Source organism: Eurosta solidaginis, chromosome 2, assembly GCF_040869045.1.
Source record: "Eurosta solidaginis isolate ZX-2024a chromosome 2, ASM4086904v1, whole genome shotgun sequence".
NCBI lineage: Eukaryota > Metazoa > Arthropoda > Insecta > Diptera > Tephritidae > Eurosta > Eurosta solidaginis.
The window spans coordinates 29,590,481-29,610,114 of NC_090320.1; the positions used below are offsets into that span (position 1 = coordinate 29,590,481).

General features: G+C 38.3%; 1 protein-coding gene across 4 annotated transcripts in view; it reads left to right on the top strand.

Moving 5' to 3' along the window:
* The window catches only part of LOC137239477 (ADAMTS-like protein 3), a 1,132,820-nt gene that overhangs the window by 617,134 nt on the left and 496,052 nt on the right, over positions 1-19,634 (top strand). The window lies entirely within an intron of this gene.

Genomic DNA, 19,634 nt, shown 5'->3' on the forward strand with positions numbered 1-19,634 from the left:
TATTATTATTTTTATTGTTGTTAAAAGTTAATGGAAGGAAGAAGGCAAGAGTAATAGGTACTCGTAGCACTCCAAGTTATATGGGCTTCAAAAGCACCGAAGCACTTAATTAGCTCTAGGTTTTTGACAGTGCATCCCCCTCAATACGTATGAGATGTGGATTGCAACCGATAACTTTTTTTAGACCTCGTGAAATTACGCATCTATTGGCCTTGAAATCGAAAATAAGGGTGAAAAAATCTAGTCGCTAGAAGTTTAAGAAGTATTGCCCTTAGAAGGTGTATTTTAGGAATACTTCATATAAAACTAGCATCCAATGCTCTGTTATCTGCAGCTCGGTCTAATACAGAAATAACTGACAAGTTATCAAAACGAATGTTTGGTTGTCGCATTTACCGATCTCTTTTCCAATTGTTGCCCCTAACGTATTGTTCTTCTATTTCTCTTTTCCTTCTTACTGCTTTGTGTTACATTGTTTGTTATGTGAATGCTAAGGAGTCAAGCCAAGTGACTGGAAGTTCCTGTACAGTTTATATGAATACGAAGTCCTAATGAGCATACGTTTTTCAGTCGAGAATTGGGTTTATTTGCATCAGTTTACAGATTTTTTTTTATCTCTTAGTCCCCCGCCCTCTTTCTTCTCCTCCCTATCCCTCCTCTCCTCCCCTTCACATTTTCGCTCTTCTTTTCTCCGCACCTCCGCTATTTTTCTCCCGTCTGCATCTTATTCTCACTCTCCGTCTTTTTCTCTCTCTTTGTCTCTATCGCTCTCTAGCTACCGCTCTCTTTCCATAGCCCGCTTCCTCTATCACCATCACCTTCGCCGAACTCTATCTCTTACTCCTTTCATTGTTTTTCTATCCTCTTGTTTTCTCCATCCAAACTTCTAACAATCCGTTTCCCAAAAAAAGTATGCGAAATAGTAATGTAGCAGAATTAAAAGAAATCGCACCATAAATAAGAATTTTTCGCATAGATCCGTCCATGTTGCTATTGTTGTTGTTGTAGCGATAAAGATACCGAAGGATTTCGGAAGTGTTATAGATGTTGATGGTTCTTTGCCGGGTAAATGATTAAATATGCTCTCACTGAACCTTCTAGGCTATTCCGCCCCTTCCACCTCTTAGATCCATGAAGTACTTGAGGTTGCCACACCGTCGCCTGTTAAAGAAATAGGATTCGCCAAGCGTACGCGAGGTGGACAATTGGATTGCGCTACACAATCCTTAAAACATAGGAGTATTTTGGTCGCCTATTACGACAGTCATACCTGTCGCGAGTATATTCTAAGCCCCCTAACCCTAGGGTTCATAAATCGATCTCTAGTCCATTATTCCAGCTGGACTTTTCACCATTTTATATGGGACTTAAACTAGCACTAAAACTCATACATCCAAACACCATCGCATGTTTGTATATATCTGTGGTCACAAGCAGTAATCGCCAAGTCCTTTTTGTTTAAATGGGACTTAGGCAATCATTGCTTATGAACACAGATATATGCTTGTAAGTATATATGACTGTCATAAGTATCTGCTAAGTAGCACACAACTTATGTCATAACCATTTATGACATTCCAACTGGTGTGAAAGATCTGTAATATGCTCGCAAGCAAGGATATGTGATAGCTGTTGGCACAAAATAAAACTTCGAACTCTCGAACTTGGAAACAAAAGTTTGTACAAAGTTTTAGAAACATCTCCCCCACTTTTTCTAATAGTTTTTTTCATTTGGGTGACAATACTTTGTATGGCTCGTTATCAGTTCGGTTCGCTGACCTTGCGCTTATAACAGCATGTCTTATGTGTACTTCTAACATTTAGTCAGCTGTCCCACTAACAGCATGACAGTCTTTCAATATGACTGACCAGCAGTCAAAGTTTTTTGCGTACGTTTGAATGGATTTTAAGAGTGTGTTTGTGTGTCTATTTCTTGCAAGCTTCTTTGTCGTTTCATGAACTCTCATAAGTGAGTTGCTCATATTCGATTTTCTGAAAATGGCTCCGGGCTATCACTAAGTTCAAACTTTGGCTATCGTAATAATCCATGCGAATTCGAAAGCTAATTGTTAGCGTGGTAACTGCTCTGGCAGAGACTTCTAGCAAAAAGCGTGTATTCTTGGTTACAAGTTAAAACGGAAGTGGTGAAACTTTATTCATAGTAATGTTGGCTGTGTTTACATGTGACATCTGACAATAATAGGTACATGTTGGAATGCGTATTTTACACGTTCAATATTTAAGTTTTCTTTCAACACCTTCCCTAAATTAAATATTACATTTCATTCAAGCGCAATTCAAGTTTTAAACAATATATAATAAGTACGTTTTACCATACATCGAAATGAGTTTAGGCAACGTTGTACAATCAAAAAATATATAAAGGATTTTGCTTATGCTAAGGTGAAAAATTACATTAATCCAAATTCATTTGAAAATTGTTTTAGTTTTGGAGCAAACAATGCTTTTGTAAATATAACCGCTAGCATTTTGTCCGTTCCAATGTAAAGTAGAGTTATTTGCCCATCTTTAAGTTTTTCAAGGATAAACTTTGATTTGATATCGACATGTTTTGTCCTGCTTGAATACGAGTTGTTTTCAGCTATGTGTATAGCGCTTTTGTTGTCGCAAAACAAGGTCATTGTTTTAGAAGCTCTGTGCACTAACTCCATTTCCAAACGCTTAAGCCAGATTGACTCTTGAACCGCAGCCACCATTGACATTAATTCAGCCTCAGTGGTTGACAAAGCTATCGTACGCTGCCTTTTGGTAGCCCAAGAAATTGCTGCATTCTGAAACAAAAAAAACATACCCAGTTGTTGAGCGGCGGTTACTTACGTCATTTGCCCAGTCGGCGTCGCAAAAACCAATTATGTCATCCGAACTTCTTTTGTATACTAAGCCCTTGTCGAGAGTTCCTTTGAGTTAGCGTAGTACCCTCTTTACTGCAGTCCAATGAGCCTTCCCTGGATTTGTACTGTATCGACTAAGCAAGTTAACGGCGTAGCATATATCAGGTCGGGTGACTTGAGTTGCAAACAGCAGACATCCAATTGCTTGCATGTATGGCACACTAGCCATCTCCTTTTTGTCGTCGTCATTAGTTGCGCACATCTCCTCGGATAGCTTTTGGTTGACGTCGAGGGGTGTGCTTACCGGATTGCACTCGTCCATGCCGAAGCGTCGAATTACATCGGCAATATAGCGGGACTGGTCGATCTTCATTACTCCTTCTTTCACATTTTGAGTAATACGGATACCCAAAACTGACGATGCTATACCCAGATCCTTCATTTTGAAGGTTTTAGAAAGCGTGTCTCTAAGTTTGTTAAGCAGTTCTGTATCGTTAGCGAAGAGGATGACATCATCCACGTAGACTGCAACAAACAGCATTTTGTTGTCAGAAATGAGAAAGTACACGCATTGGTCGACATTACTGCGCTGCAAACTGAAATTTACTAGAGTTGAATTCAGCTTTATGTTCCAAACGCGACTGGACTGCTTCAGACCATATAGCGATTTTTGCAGCTTGCACACACGACCTGAGCTATCATCAAAGCCACTCGGCTGAGTCATGAATATCTCTTGCTCAAGATCGCCATTCAAAAAGGCAGTTACAGCATCCATCTGATAGACGGTCAGACCATATTTGACTGCTAAGGCAAGTAAAAACCTAATCGAGGTATATCGCGCAACTGGCGCGAAAGTATCGTCGTAATCAACGCCCTGCTTTTGGTTGAAACCTTTAACCACAAGCCTGGCTTTATGGCGCACAGGGTTTCCATCGACATTTACTTTTGTCTTAAATACCCATTTTGATGGGATAGCTTTCTTACCAACAGGTAGCTCGGACAACTTCCAGGTGCCGTTGATCTTATGTGATTCCATTTCCTCACGCATTGCTGCTTGCGAAAGATCACGCTCATGGCTTGCCATCGCTTCTTCCAGAGTGTTTGGATCTGATGTTACATACCCAGTAGCGCAGAAGTTGTAATTTGGTCGTGGTACATTCTCTAATCGCTCGGAACGCCGGATTTGTTCATAGTCCTCAGCGGTAATATCATGTTCTGGGACAAACGTATCATCGCTGTCAGTTGATAAAAATTCAACAGTGGAGTCGCCATCATTTTGTGATTGGTTGCTGTCGTCCATAGTTGCTCGGCTATCGCATTCTGTTGGCAATTCTTCTACATTTCCCATCCCTGAATTGGCAATCGGGGTTGTTTCAGGAAGCCATAAATTAACAATATTTGACTTTCCAACTGCAGTATGTGGAGTATTATTAGTTTGATTTTCAAGAAAGACCACATCACAACTGATTATAATATTTTTAGTTACAGGGTCGTACAGCCGGTATGCCTTTGATTCAGTACTGTAGCCAACCAAAATACATTCTCGTGATTTAGCTTGTAACTTACTGCGCTTTTCTTTGGCTATGTGAGCCATTGCCTTACATCCAAAAATCTTGATGTGCTTCAAGTTTGGTCTCTGACCGGACCACAACTCTTCTGGACTAACATCGTTGCCTCTGCACGGCGTACGGTTCAATAGATACGCTGCAGTTACGGCAGCCTCAGCCCAGAATCTGTCTTCCAAATTTGCATCGAGGAGCATGCATCTGACTCTTTCAGTGATAGTTCGATTGAGCCTTTCGGCAACGCCATTCTGTTCCGGTGTGTAGAATGTTGTTTTTTGGTGGATAATGCCATTTTCTGTAAGAAATTTACTAAATTTTTCGTTAACATACTCACGCCCGTTGTCTGTCCGAAGGACTTTTATAGTTTTCGAGCATTGATTTTCAGCTAAAGTTTTGAACTTAACAAATTCTCTGAAAGCTTCGGCTTTGGACTTAATTGGGGTAGCAAACACTTTCCTGGAATAGTCATCCACAAACGTTAACAAATAGCGCGCACCAGAGAATGAAGACACATTTAGTGGCCCCATTACGTCACTGTGTATTAGCTCTATCAGCTGTGTAGCACGCCTCCCTTTTTCGTTGTGCGATGTTCGCGTCTGTTTGCCTTTTATGCAGACCACACATTTGCTGCCTTCACCCGACGAAATTTTGATACCATCAGAAGCATTTTGGATAGCTGTAACACTTTCGTGGCAAACATGTCCCAATCGCCTATGCCAAAGGTCGTAGTTTTTCACGGTCATTGCTATATTATTGCTTGGTGCGCAGTTCAGACGGTACAAACCATTTGTTTTGTTTGCACTTGCAATCAACTGTTTATTTTCGTCGAATATTTCACATCCATTACCTTTAAACCTAACCTCTTTCCCGTTGTCTGTCAACTGGCTCACTGATAACAAATTTGCACACAGGCTAGGAACATATTCAGCATTCTTTATGGTTGCCTTCGTATTCTGATTTTTAACAGGTAAAGAAATCTGCACATCGCCTGTGCATTCAACATCAATTTTGCTATTATTCGCTACAACAACACTCTTGTTTTTTACACTTTTCTGATTTGTCATCAATTCTTTACTTTTTACCATATGTTGAGAACATCCGGAGTCTACATACCAGTCTTCATTATTGCGAATATTCGCATAAGCCGATGAAGCAAATAAAACTTGACTTTTTTGAGTGTTTTGTTTTGATTTTTCGTCCCTTGCTGTTTTCTTACGGCAGTTTCGGCTTATGTGTCCTAATTGTTTACACGAATGACAGCGAATTTTTGCAAATGTTTTCGATTTGGTGTACAAGGCATTTTCAACACCTTGCTTTGCATCAAATTTGGCATCTTGCAGAAACAGATTTTTCACAGCGTCTACAGTAAGTATTTTCTTTGAGTTTTCAACGGCAAGTACTAGTGCTTGAAACTCATTAGGCAGGCCTGCTAGCATAAGCGATGCAGTCAGCTCGTCATCGCTTTTCAGACCTGCGTTTCTAACCTTAAGAGCAGTCATAATCATTGAATTTACATACTCTTGCATAGATTCACAATCCGACAGCTTGAGTTGTACCAACTGTTTTAAGAGTTCAACCTTTCGCGTCAAACCTTTGTCTTCATAGGCTTCCATGAGTGCATCCCACGCGTCTTTTGCTGTATGTTTATCGGCAAAATGTCCAAAATTATTTGGTTCGACCAACATCGTGATTTCAGCCAATGTTTTTCATTAGCATCACGATCGGCGTCTGTTGCACTCCCAGGCAAACCTTTTTCAACCATTTTCCAGTGGCCCTTGATCACCAAATATGATTTCGCCTGGCTTTTCCAAACGTCGAAGTTCTCACGACCTCGAAGTCGCTCTACGGAGACAGAAAATACGTTCGACATCATTTTTTTTCTCGAATTAAAATAACGCGCCAGAACTTTTTCAACCGAATAAATCGAAGGATGGCTTAGAATAAACTTGCGTAGCAAAGGCGCAGTGGAAGCATGCGGGGCCCATAACCTGTTAGCGTGGTAACTGCTCTGGCAGAGACTTCTAGCAAAAAGCGTGTATTCTTGGTTACAAGTTAAAACGGAAGTGGTGAAACTTTATTCATAGTAATTTTGGCTGTGTTTACATGTGACATCTGACAATAATAGGTACATGTTGAGAAAGCGTATTTTACACGTTCAATATTTAAGTTTTCTTTCAACACTAATATTATCATATGTAAGTTTATATATATAATTCTTTGTATAACCCGTCATCTTCAGATATTTGCAGGGCGAACCATACTTGGAGTGAGTAAGTTTTTGCTTCTGCTGCTTATGATATTTGAATTTATTGGCTTACAAAGAACTTTTGAACTAATAAAGAGAGCTCGTTTTAAAAAGATGGCTGCCGATGTACCTCGTGGTGTGACTAGCTCTAGCACCACTGAGATAACTGACGAGCTGGTTAAAAAACTACTTCTATTAGTGGTCACGGTTCGGTAGTTGTCGGCAAGCTCTCCAACTCAACTCCTGTTACGTGGAGCTTAGAAATAAAAACCAAGACTCTCACTGAGGTTAAGGGACTTCAAGTTAGGATATTGTAAATCGAACTGAAATCTGCAGTACATGTTGATTCCGTAGATCCGTTGAAGGGTCTAACTCATCCTTTATAATGGGTAGCTCTCAATTCAATATGCGTTAGAATTGTTGATTCTATTTTCCTTTTTTCGGTTTTGAAATGAGTTTCTCTCTTGGTTGGTAATAGACGAGATATCGAACTAAATATGACTTCTACATTCTAAAGACTGCGATCTCTGCAAAGTCTTTAATTGACTCGACGTCTACCTCAAAATATTTTAAATGAAGCTACAGAGTTTCAATGTTTTTCTGAGGTTACGACTTACTCATGTTAATATCATTTTCAGTTTTATCGTACCTCTCTTATTTTATTGCTTCAACCCTGTAGAAGTCGAACAGTCTTTAATCAATGTTCCTATAACATAAATACAGGTTGGGGAGTATCCATCATTCAGACTGGAAATAAAATACTCAGCATGTGCACATAAACCAAATCAGAAAGACATCAGAGCTCGTACAGCTCATCATTAAATCTTCTTCGGCACTCGCCGTCGCCAATGCAGGTACATCGTTTTATCCTCATTCATTCAATGCGGTGCGTGTTTTCAGGCCGATGATGTCAATGCCGTCAGCATACGCCAGTAATTGCATGCTTTTATAAGTTAGGTTAGGTTGAACTGGCCGGTCCATGAGGACCTCACAGAGAGTGAATGAGTCCGTAGTGTTACCAGAAGTTTGTTTTTGATCTTATGGAATATTGGTTCATCTGGTTATTGCTATTCTAACTTCGTCATAATCGGGTGGGGGAACATTAATTCTGTCAAAAGCCATTGTGGGCTCGTCAGCTTCCCTTGGTGTTTCATCGCTCTCTTCATTTAGTTGCACAGAGAAGTGCTCTCTCGATAATCTGAGCATTATCTGGGCGTCAGCTACAAGATCCCCGTTTTCATTTTGAGAGTAGTTTGCCCCAGGCTCAAAAACATCTGCTTGTCACCGAATTTGTTGTTGAACTTGCGAGCGTGGTGGCTAGCATTTCAAACTTCCCGCACTCACGCCTTTCTGCCTCTGCTTTTATCTTCCTGTAAAGGCGTCTCTTTTCTCCGAATTTTGAATCGTGCCAGTTGTTTTTCCGTAGTCGCCAGTTGAAGTTTTTTAGAGATATGTTCCTGCATGCCGTCGGGTTGATTTGTGCTCTCAGAGAGCAGGTATTAGAGTTGCGAAATCATTGGAAGTTTGTTGCCATCGCAACATTTCAATGTTTCAAAATTTGCTGGTTTTCCAGTTACAATTAAATATTTTCAAAACCAATTAAAGAATGTCAAATTACATTCCAACAATTTTAATTTTTTTGCCACGCCATTACATCTAATATCATAATAAAGTTAAATAAACAAAACCAAAGAAACTCAGCTAACCCAAACCAAACAGAATAGGAGCTGCAAAATACTTGAAATGCTGGCGGCAAAGCAATAAAACTTTGCAAGACACAAAACTATACAAGGCAACGGAAGTACCGAAAAGGGAAGTGTAAACATTTGAATGGACAGTAAAAAGAAACTGGTTAAACCATCGGAAAGGTAGTGAGAGAAAATCAAATAAACACGCTACAAAGGGCGTTACAAAAATACTGGAATTTAATGTGCAACATAAAACATGCAAACAGCAACAACAAAATGAAAACAAAGCAACACAAAATGATTAAAGTAGTCAATCGATTGTAGTGATGAAGCATTAGTGATGACACAACAAAGGCAACAAACGCAATAAAAACAATTAAATCGTACTGATTGACATAATCAGTCAAACTGCCTTTGCTCGACTGACCGTTGTGGTAAAAGTTAAAGACATCAATTAAGGTGCCAAAGTAGTGTTAACAAAGGATAGCGAGACCATTTGACGATAAAGTAAAGAGACCATAAAAGGCAAATGACATGAGATTGAAATCGTTAGATTAGTTAAAGTAGAATAAGTGAACAGTTTAAAGGGAAACACACGCTGTGGGAACATATGACGCTTGTTAACTTTAAACCATTCCTACTCTGCCGATAATCGTCTATGTGGTGATTACTTATATTTCTAACAAGGTCCACCAGGTGATGATCATACAGCCATATCTTCTGCTTTGCATATAACTCTTACAAATATCTCGGTGAGACTTAGGGGCATCAGGCATGAATCAGCTTCAGAAATTCGCACGAATGTAAGAAAAAAAAAATTACCAAAAAATCGCATTCAAATGAGAAGAGTATAGTCGGACTGGATTGGTGATAATTGGTTTAAAAGGAGATTGACGAGTCATAAGTTCGTTATCCACGGGCTATAGGAGTGTTCTCCATTTCTTATCGATGAGTTTTCGGTTTGTTGTAGGTGTATTTCGACGACTATAGATAAGTTATCGAAGGTTTGTAAATTTGCTATGGACACTTAAATTTATCGATGAGTCATCGAGCATTTATTGGATTTATGTCGATATGCTATTGAAATATGTTTGATATGCTATCGACATTTATCGATTTGTTGTCAGAGCGTTACCGACTCGTTATCGGCGCTACATAGATTTGTTATCAAAAAGTTATCGATTTGCTATCCAAAAGTTGTCTATTAAGCATCGAAAAGCTATCGAAAAGTTATCAATATAATATCAAAAAGTTTTCGATTTTTTATCAAAAACCTGTCAAAATTTTACCCTCTTTGTCAGCGAGCTTTTTTTTTATCGAAAAATTATCAATTTGTGATCAAGAGCGTATCGATTAGATATCGCAGACATCAATATAGTCCAGCGAATTAAAACACAGCGGCTACGCTAGCTAGGCCATGTTATGCGAATGAAAGATGATGCTCCGGCTATGAAAGTATTTTTTATCGGAAACCGCATATGAAAGCAGAGTAAGAGTTCGGCGCCAATGACTCGGCCATAAGATGCCGATTACAAACCGACAACTGGGCGACAATAATTTTCTGTCGATAATAGGTCGGTGATAAAACAAGAACTTGTCGGATCTGTTGTTACAGATAAGCCTTCGTCTGAAAAAGTTCGAAGTTATTTGTTTCTGGTGACTCAACTTCAACTCCTGGACGATCTCTAGTTAATTTTAAAGCACTCGTTTTACAGACGAAGTTTATACATCGACTTCAAGTGCACTTGGTACTGGAGTTACAACATCCGCAACACCATGGTCAACCTAACCTACGCGAGAGGAGTCCCGTTACAAATTTGAATGTATCATACACATATAAAGGCGAGACTCTGGCGACCCCATGTTTCTCATGGCACTAGGGGGTGAGTGGACGTTATGGCCTAGATGGTTCAATGTGTTCATATTAAATCATTACCGAGATGGTGGGGCTAGCACCTTAATGGTGCTAATTGCCGGAACGTTCCGAATATATATCCGGCAAAGTACCATCAACATCGAGAACATTTTCGAAACACCTTCGTGGAGTATCTTTATCGCTACAACAAAAACAACGGCATTAAAACTTAGTACTCACGTCTTTTTGTGGATGAATATTTCTATGAAACAGTGAAACGTTTCTATAAACTTAAGCTTTTAACTACACTAAAACTTTTCAGACTTATGTGTTTCTTTATTTTCCTTTTAGTTTAATGCTTATTTCAAACTACAAATACTTGCCAGATTCAAGCACCTTGATGTAAATATATGTCTCGCTCACGCTTAGATTTCGATAATGTCTTCGATTAACTTAATGATGATTGCTTTAGATTCGTATAAACTTTACGAGTGTTTCGAAAATTTCTATTCATGTAAAAATGTAAGCAATACCTCAAAATAAATTGCTTGCAGCTAAGCTTATAAAGCTTCTAAATTGTTCAATAAAATAACGCACATCTTTTGTTGAATAAACGACACGAAGCACGCCTCGTTTGCCTACAAAGACTGGCACCAAACCGCCATCAGCCGCAACAACAAAGCAATCACTTTAAAACGTCTCGCGGCTTAATTTTATTTATTTATGTATTTTGGTTCAATTTTATACTCCCCCATTCCCATTTTACAAAAGTTTTTCCTATTTTTTTACAGCTGCTTGTCATCACCTCAATTACGAAACATTTTTAGTTCCTCGTATAGTTTTTGAATCACAAATTCTCAAACTGGTGACATTCTTTCCACTCCTCTTGTAGTGATGTGAAAATTTACAATAAAATGTTTGTGTTCTCACTTTGTTCGATAATTTGTTTTTGTTGTTTTTCGTCTTTTTTTCTGACTCTTTTTTTGTCTCCAATAGCCAAAATGCAAAAAACACACAAAATAAAGAACTGATCCAATAATTTCCAGCTTAGAAACTTAACACATAAAATATATACCCGTAATAACCATAGGAATTACCCAAAGTTCGTGCAAAAGCTCTGGTGCGTTTTAACTTCCCGCTATCATCTGCCGTTGCGAGCTTCGATTTAAGATATTACACTGTGCTTGTGTATTGCCGCCAATAACTTAAAAAGAAAGAAAAAAGATTTAAAGTGAAATAAGTAAGAAAGCTTTCTTTTTCGCTTTAAAAATTGGTTTGTCTATTCTGGTTCATTTAATAGCCAATAAGTCGTACAACCACATAGCGGTGTTGTAGCTGGAAACTTTTAACGGTTTATCCCCAATAATAATAATTTAAATTTTCTTTAGCACAAGAAACTATTGCAAACGTTGCAACGGTGCTAGTAAGGCTTCCGGATTTTCCATACGCGCAGACTCCACCTACTAAATTAGGGAACTAGCGTAGCAGGAGACTGCAATGTTGATTGTAATATTTCTTGGGGATCAGTACATTGCATTAAGGTGATTTGCGTCAATCGTATACACATACATACATATGTGACATTAATAATGTTTGTTCAAACTCTACTCATGGGACAAAGTTACCTTACGTTTGGTTGTTGTTGTTGTGATTGCACAAAGACTCCCAGAAGGTTTGGGGATATGAATCTGGTACGATCCATTACTAGCATCTTCTAGTACTAGCCCAACTGCCTCTAGAACGATTTTCTTGACCCATCGAATCCGGAATTTTGTCGCCTCCTGTGAAAGGCATGATCACCGCAATAGTATTTTGAACCCCCTAACCCACTGGGATTCCTGATATTGGGTGATTAATACTCGCAGAGCTAACCGTGGACTCGATGTGTTGCAGCACAAATTAAAGCGCCGCCACTAGAATTGCTAACAACAATAGCAACCTACCTGACACCACCGTCATCAACGCAATACTTTTATATTACGTTCACCAGACCATTTTACCATTATCGTCTCAATCAATCTTTGGTTCGAGTTGTTCTGGCAAAAGCAAAAAGCGATGATTTCCCATTGACTTCACGTCATCATACTGCATGCAGCTGTAGAGCGGAAATATTTTTCAAGTAAACCAAGACTTATCGCATTGTAGCACTGGAAGGTTTTCCATGCACAGTTTATTGACAAAAAAATTTCCCATAAATCAATAAACTAGTTATTTAATCCAATGCTCCCGATGAGTTTTGCAGCTTGCTAAGAAGGCATTTATTGGCACAAAAAAGTCAACTCTGATTGAAGTCTGTAGTGTCCGTAGTCAGAGCCCATGGTCAATATCAAGAAGCGCGCTCAACGGCCGCTGCCACCTTGCCTGTAATATCTATGCAAGTTATATTCATCATTATATTCAAAGGCAATGTAGATGTTGTTCTAAGAGTGCCGCTGATACCAACCAGCAGTGTCCCAGTTCCTATCGATGGGCCTCCGTAGAGTAAGATAGTATAAGTATATCCAACCCTATAATGTAAATAAGACCTCCAGCATATTTTCGATGGTCCTCCGTTGAGTAAGTTTGCGGAGGTAAATATGTCCCTGTTGTCTAAGAGGCCTACAGAATAGGTTCGTATCGTAAAAATGCGTAGATATACAGGCATAATAAAAATTAACGGTTTTACTTGCCCAATCAAGGGGTTTATAAAAGCGGATATTTTGAACCTTTTCGTAAAAGAACCATTTCCGTTCTGACAGAGTTCGCGGCGAGCTCACATGAAAGCATCCCATCCAGTTACCGCACCGTCTGTTTCTTCAGACGAGGATCTGGCAACGCTAAGTTCCTCACGGAAGCGAGAAGTTAATGGTACTATTTGTCGGATAGTCTCATTATCGCTACAAGAAGAAGAAGACCGTGTCGGGAAAGCCCGCAAAATATTGCGCAAACTCTCCAGAAATTTATCTTTCACCATAACTATCAGATAAGCTGTCTGACAAGCAATCACAGGAGCTGACTTTCGCAGCGAAGGGCTCTTCAACTCCTAATCCAACCATGTCCCTTTCCATGGCCTAAGGCAGAAAATAGTAAAACGCTTTTGCGAAATCCAGACTGAAATCAAGAGCATTTTGTTTTTGCTCAATGGAACCCCAGATTTGTTTTATAATCCCATTGAGATCCGTGACATCCAACACCCGGTACATTGACTTGGTTCCGGCGTATCCGAATATAATGATGCAAAACAATGAGCAATCCTAAAGCTGCACAAGGCTTTTAGGAAAAACAGTGCCTATAGCACTATTCGCTAGTCAAACTATCCACGTCGCTTCTGAAGCAACTAGTCTAGTGTGTTGGTAAGGAAATTTGTTTACGAATCAAATACTGCTTCCCATGATTAGATTTTTTGGTAAATTTTTCATTTGTCTAGTTCAAATTCTGAGCCCTGGAAGTGCTCTCAAATGGCACTTTTATAATTTTCATCTCCTACAAAATAGCAATTGACTTCCTCTGTAGATCTTTTGAACGCGCTCTTTACTGGTTCTGCCGTAGGTGGTTATGTGCCATCGCTGCCTTTGTTTGATTAATTTGAATGCAGTAGCTCAGACTTAACCGCTGTTTGTACAGTCTTAAATATAGAAAAAGGACAGTTATAATGTCAAATGAAAAATTTACTTACACGCTAAGAAAACGTGACGATTCCTCTCAGCTTAGCCCCAATTTCCCTTTATCTTCACAAGTTTTATCGTTGGTCTTGTTAACGTAATTTGCTGCCGGTGTGGCATTTGTTGTTACTTTTATAAATGACCCTGCCGTTTTTTGTCATCTAAGGGCCGATCATTTGCTTTGGTCAGCTATTTCTATACAGTACCCTACTCTCACGTCCGCTCACTCACTCAACTCACTGGTTGGGTTTTCTCTAATTCGGTGCATTGGTCCATTCCTTTATTTATTTATTGTAGAAAAAAAATCTGGTGCAAAACGTGATTTGCTTCAGATTGCAAAACTTTTTAATGTGGCAACTTAGAGAATCAAATGAAATACAAAATAGAGTAGAGATTAGTAAAAGAAGTATAAGTAATGTTGCTATAAAAAATATAAACATTGTGAGAAGAAACAAAAACAAAAGCAAAATCAAACTATATACGGTTGTCGGCAAACGTGATTGAACTAAAACAACACTAGCGCTCAAATAAAAAAAATTAATACCATAACCGCAAGCGCACGCCCCTACTTTGTTTATTTTGCGCTCACCTTTACCTTCTCTGCCGATTTCAAAGGTCTCTCTTCGTTTTTACCGTAAAATACATAAAGGACGAATACGTGCACGTTTTCTTAATGGACTTTGAAGGATGTCGTCCTCGTAGTTAAGCGTCGGTACATTAGCAAGTGATCCATGCAACTCATGTACAACACGGCATGTACTAAATACGTGTGGTGCATATTTTTATTTGGTGTTTTGTTATTGTTATTTTTAATTTTTTGCTTACTACTTTGGACTGAGTTCACCGGCGCCTAATACTAAGTATAAAAAGCTCGTTTATCTTCATTTAAAGGTCTCTGTAATGCAATTTAGCAGAATATTTGATATGTTTAAGTTAAACTTGAAGCGTAATGTATTAAAGAGAGATGGGTACGGTTGTTAGATTCCTTCAAATTATCGGTATTCTAACTGTAAATGTTCATACAATCATGGAATCGAACACAAAGTAAACTCCTCTCCTGAATAATAAAAATAACGCATTACAAGTAGCCTGATCTCTCACGCACGCTTTTTCTGTCCTTTCCAAGTGCCAACGTATGCAGGTGACATTTCAATCATCATACAACAGATATATGCCAATATTCCTATTCGTATTCCTATTTTTAAACGGTTTTATTTAACTTGACTTGACGGTTGACGGTTTTATTTAGCTTGCCTGGTTGGCTGGCTGGCACGAATTTTGTAATTGAAATTTAAGTAACTTCCCGATAAGCTACAAGCTTGAAACTTGGAATATAGTTCAGAGCCCGATAACAATGCAATAATAAGAAAAAAACCCCGATAGGTGGCACATGGATCGAAATATTTAAAAAAATCGTATTTGTGGTCCGATTTTATTCATATTTGGAACACATAATACATACATGAATAGAAAACGCCGCTAGGTGGCCCACGGTGGGGTATTTGATCAATCTAGCTGGCCAAAACTAAAACAGCAGTTATTTCTGTTAAAAAAGTAGTTGCTCACTTCATTGTTATGAAAGGAAATATTTGACAGTAAATTCACGATGTTCCGCGCGGAATTACTATGGATCGAGCCCCTGGTTTCGGAGGGACCCGGGTAATTTTTTGGCATTACATGAGATATGTACGTCAATATGGGTATCAAACGAAAGGTATTTTACTCCGCATTTCTATTGATACTTTTAAGTAGGGTTGCCACTTAGGCTTGCCACCTCACCTTCTTTTTATACTCAGTTGAGCAGAGCTCACAGAGTATATTAAGTTTGATTGGATAACGGTTGGTTGTACATATATAAAGGAATCGAGATAGATATAGACTTCCATATATCAAAATAATCAGGATCAAAAAAAAATTTGATTGAGCCATGTCCGTCCGTCCATCCGTCCGTCCGTCCGTCCGTCCGTTAACACGATAACTTGAGTAAATTTTGAGGTATCTTGATGAAATTTGGTATGTAGGTTCCTGAGCACTCATCTCAGATCGCTATTTAAAATGAACGATATCGGACTATAACCACGCCCACTTTTTCGATATCGAAAATTTCGAAAAACCGAAAAAGTGCGATAATTAATTACAAAAGACAGATAAAGCGACTAAACTTGGTAGATGAGTTGAACTTATGACGCAGAATAGAAAATTAGTAAAAGTTTGGACAATGGGCGTGGCACCGCCGACTTTTAAGAGAAGGTAATTTAAAACTTTTGCAAGCTGTAATTTGGCAGTCGTTGAAGATATCATGATGAAATTTGGCAGGAACGTTACTCCTATCACTATATGTACGCTTAATAAAAATTAGCAAAATCGGAGAAGGACCACGCCCACTTTAAAAAAAAAATTTTTTTTAAGTAAAATTTTAACAAAAAATTTAATATCTTTACAGTATATAAGTAAATTATGTCAACATTCAACTCCAGTAATGATGTGGTGCAACAAAATACAAAAATAAAAGAAAATTTCAAAATGGGCGTGGCTCCGCCCTTTTTCATTTAATTTGTCTAGGATACTTTTAACGCCATAAGTCGAACAAAAATTAACCAATCCTTTTGAAATTTGGTAGGGGCATAGATTTTATGACGTTAAATGTTTTCTGTGAAAATTGGCGGAATCGGTTGATGCCATGCCCAGTTTTTATACACAGTCGTCCGTCTGTCCTTCCGCATGGCCGTTAACACGATAACTTGAGCAAAAATCGACATATATTTAATGAACTTAGTTCACGTGCTTACTTGAACTCACTTTATCTTGGTATGAAAAATGAACGAAATCCGACTATGACCAGGCCCAATTTTTCGATATCGAAAATTACGAAAAATGAAAAAAATGCCATAATTCTATACCAAATACGAAAAAAGGGATGAAACATGGTAAGGTAATTGGATTGTTTTATTGACGCGAAATATAACTTAAGAAAAAACTTTATAAAATGGTTGTGACACCTACCATATTAAGTAGAAGAAAATGAAAAAGTTCTGCAGGGCGAAATAAAAAACCCTTATAATCTTAGCGGTATCCAACAGATGATGTTCTGTGTCACCCTGGCCCACATTTTGGTCGATATCTGGAAAACGCCTTCACATATACAACTACCACCTTTATTTGATACCCGTATCGTACAAACGAATTCTAGAGTCATCCCTGGTCCACCTTTATGGCGATATCTCGAAAAGGCGTCCACCTATAGAACTAAGCCCCACGCCCTTTTAAAATACTCATTAACTCCTTTCATTTGATACCCACCGCCAATAGAACTAAGGCCCACTCCCTTTTAAAATACTCATTAACACCTTTCATTTGATACCCATATCGTCGAAACAAATTCTATAGTCACCCCTGGTCCACCTTTATGGCGATATCTCGAAAAGGCGTCCACCAATAGAACTAAGGCCCACCCCTTTTAAAATACTCATTAACACCTTTCATTTGATACCCATATCATACAAACAAATTCTAGAGTCACCCCTGGTCCACCTTTATGGAGATATCTCGAAAAGGCGTCCACCAATAGAACTAAGGCCCACTCCCTTTTAAAATACTCATTAACACCTTTCATTTGATACCCATATCGTACAAACAAATTCTAGAGTCACCCTGGTCCACCTTTATGGCGATATCTTGAAAAGGCATCCACCTATAGAACTAACACCCACTCCCTTTTAAAATACTCATTAACACCTTTCATTTGATACCCATATCGTACAAACGCATTCTAGAGTCACCCCTGGTCCACCTTTATGGCGATATCTCGAAAAGGCGACCACCTATACAACAACCACCACTCCCTTTTAAAACCCTCATTAATACCTTTAATTTGATACCCATATCGTACAAACACATTCTATAGTCACCCCTGGTCCACTTTTATGGCGATATTTCGAAACGGCATCCACCTATAGAACTAAGGCCCACTCCCTTTTAAAATACTCATTAACACCATTCGTTTGTTGCCCATATTGTACAAACAAATTCTAGGGTCACCCCTGGTCCACCGTTATGGCGATATCTCGAAACGGCGTCCACCTATGGAACTAAGGATTACTCCCTTTTAAAATACTCATTAACACCTTTCATTTGATACCCATATCGTACAAACGCATTCTAGAGTCAACCCTGATCCACCTTTATGGCTATATCCCTAAATGGCGTCCACCTATAGAACTATGGCCCACTCCCTCATAAAATACTCTTTAATGCCTTTCATTTGATACGCATGTCATACAAACACATTCCAGGGTTTCCCTCGGCTCATTTTCCTACATGGTTATTTTCCCTTATGTTGTCACTATAGCTCTCAACTGAGTATGTAATTTTCGGTTACACCCGAACTTAACCTTCCTTACTTGTTTTATATTTCTTTGTATATCCACTACCATGGGAAACGGCTTAACCGATTTGAGCCAAATGTGGTACATCGATATAGTATTACACTCAGGATGTTTTCACAAGGTTGCCACCTTTTGCCAATAGGGTTAAAAGCCTCTTACAAAATTGATCACCACTAAAAAAATCGCAGGTATGCGCAGCCGTTTTTATTGCTAAACTTTAAAAGAAACACAAGCTTATGTATTGCCAAAAATTACTGACATTATATGCCATGAAAAAAGATATATCTTTTTGTTTGCATGGTTTTTAAAAAATTTAGTATTTGAAAGTAATAGTATTACAAGTAGAATAAAAACTTGAAAATAAAATAATTAAAAAAAAAAAAATGTTTAAGTTAAACTTTTTTATTGAAAACAATACTTACATGAAGTAATAATAATACTAAAAGCTAAAAAATAATTATGTAGGTACTAGGTACTAGTCATCACACCCCTCATCAATCTAGGGCGTTGATCAGACAATTAAATAAAAGCGTTGGGCGCGTGAAATTTCTATTGATAGTCATAAGTAAGACCAACTGAACCTTAATAAGGTTATGCTATTATATTCCTATTCCAATTCCTATTCCGTTTCCTACTCCTATTCCTGTTCCTATTTCTACTTCTATTTATATTCCTTCTCATATTTATATTCCTATTCCTATTCCTGTTCCTACTCCTATCCTCATTGATATTCCTGTTCCTATTCCTAGTTCTAGTCCTATTTCTAGTTCTTTTTTAATTTTTTTTCCTACCCCTATACGTACTGCTTTTTCTATTACTTTTCCTATTCTTGTTCCCCCTCCTATTCCTGTCCCCATTTCTATTCGCAATCCTTTTCCTACTCCTTTTCTTATATTTATTCCTAAGGTAAATTTCAATATCCGGCTCCCCTTTTTATGCCCACTCTACTAAACTTGCTACGGTTTTATATAAATAGCTGTGTTGATTATCAGAGTGAAGGTATATGTCCCATACAGTTACTAAAGCTCTCTAGGCGACAGCACAAAAGCTTGCCATCAACTTATTGCCAATATAAATGTTGTCATACTCATCCTTCCTTATGAGTTGGAACGTGTTGCACATTTCATCTTTGGCAGTCCTTTGTTGTAACATCGTATATGCGTTTGCATCAGATGATTTACACAAATTACACCACATGTTTTTTTAAGCTCTAAATTCTGTTTTCGTTGTATAGACAACGATGGTGAGAGCTCTGCGGCTTCTGTTGCTATTTTCGTTGTTTGTTTTTTCTTCTTTAATACGAAAAGTGATATCATAATCATCTCGTAATATGCTATAATACAAAATATAAAATATAGTGAAAGAATTATGTCATAAACAGCGTCACTTGAATGTAGCGTATG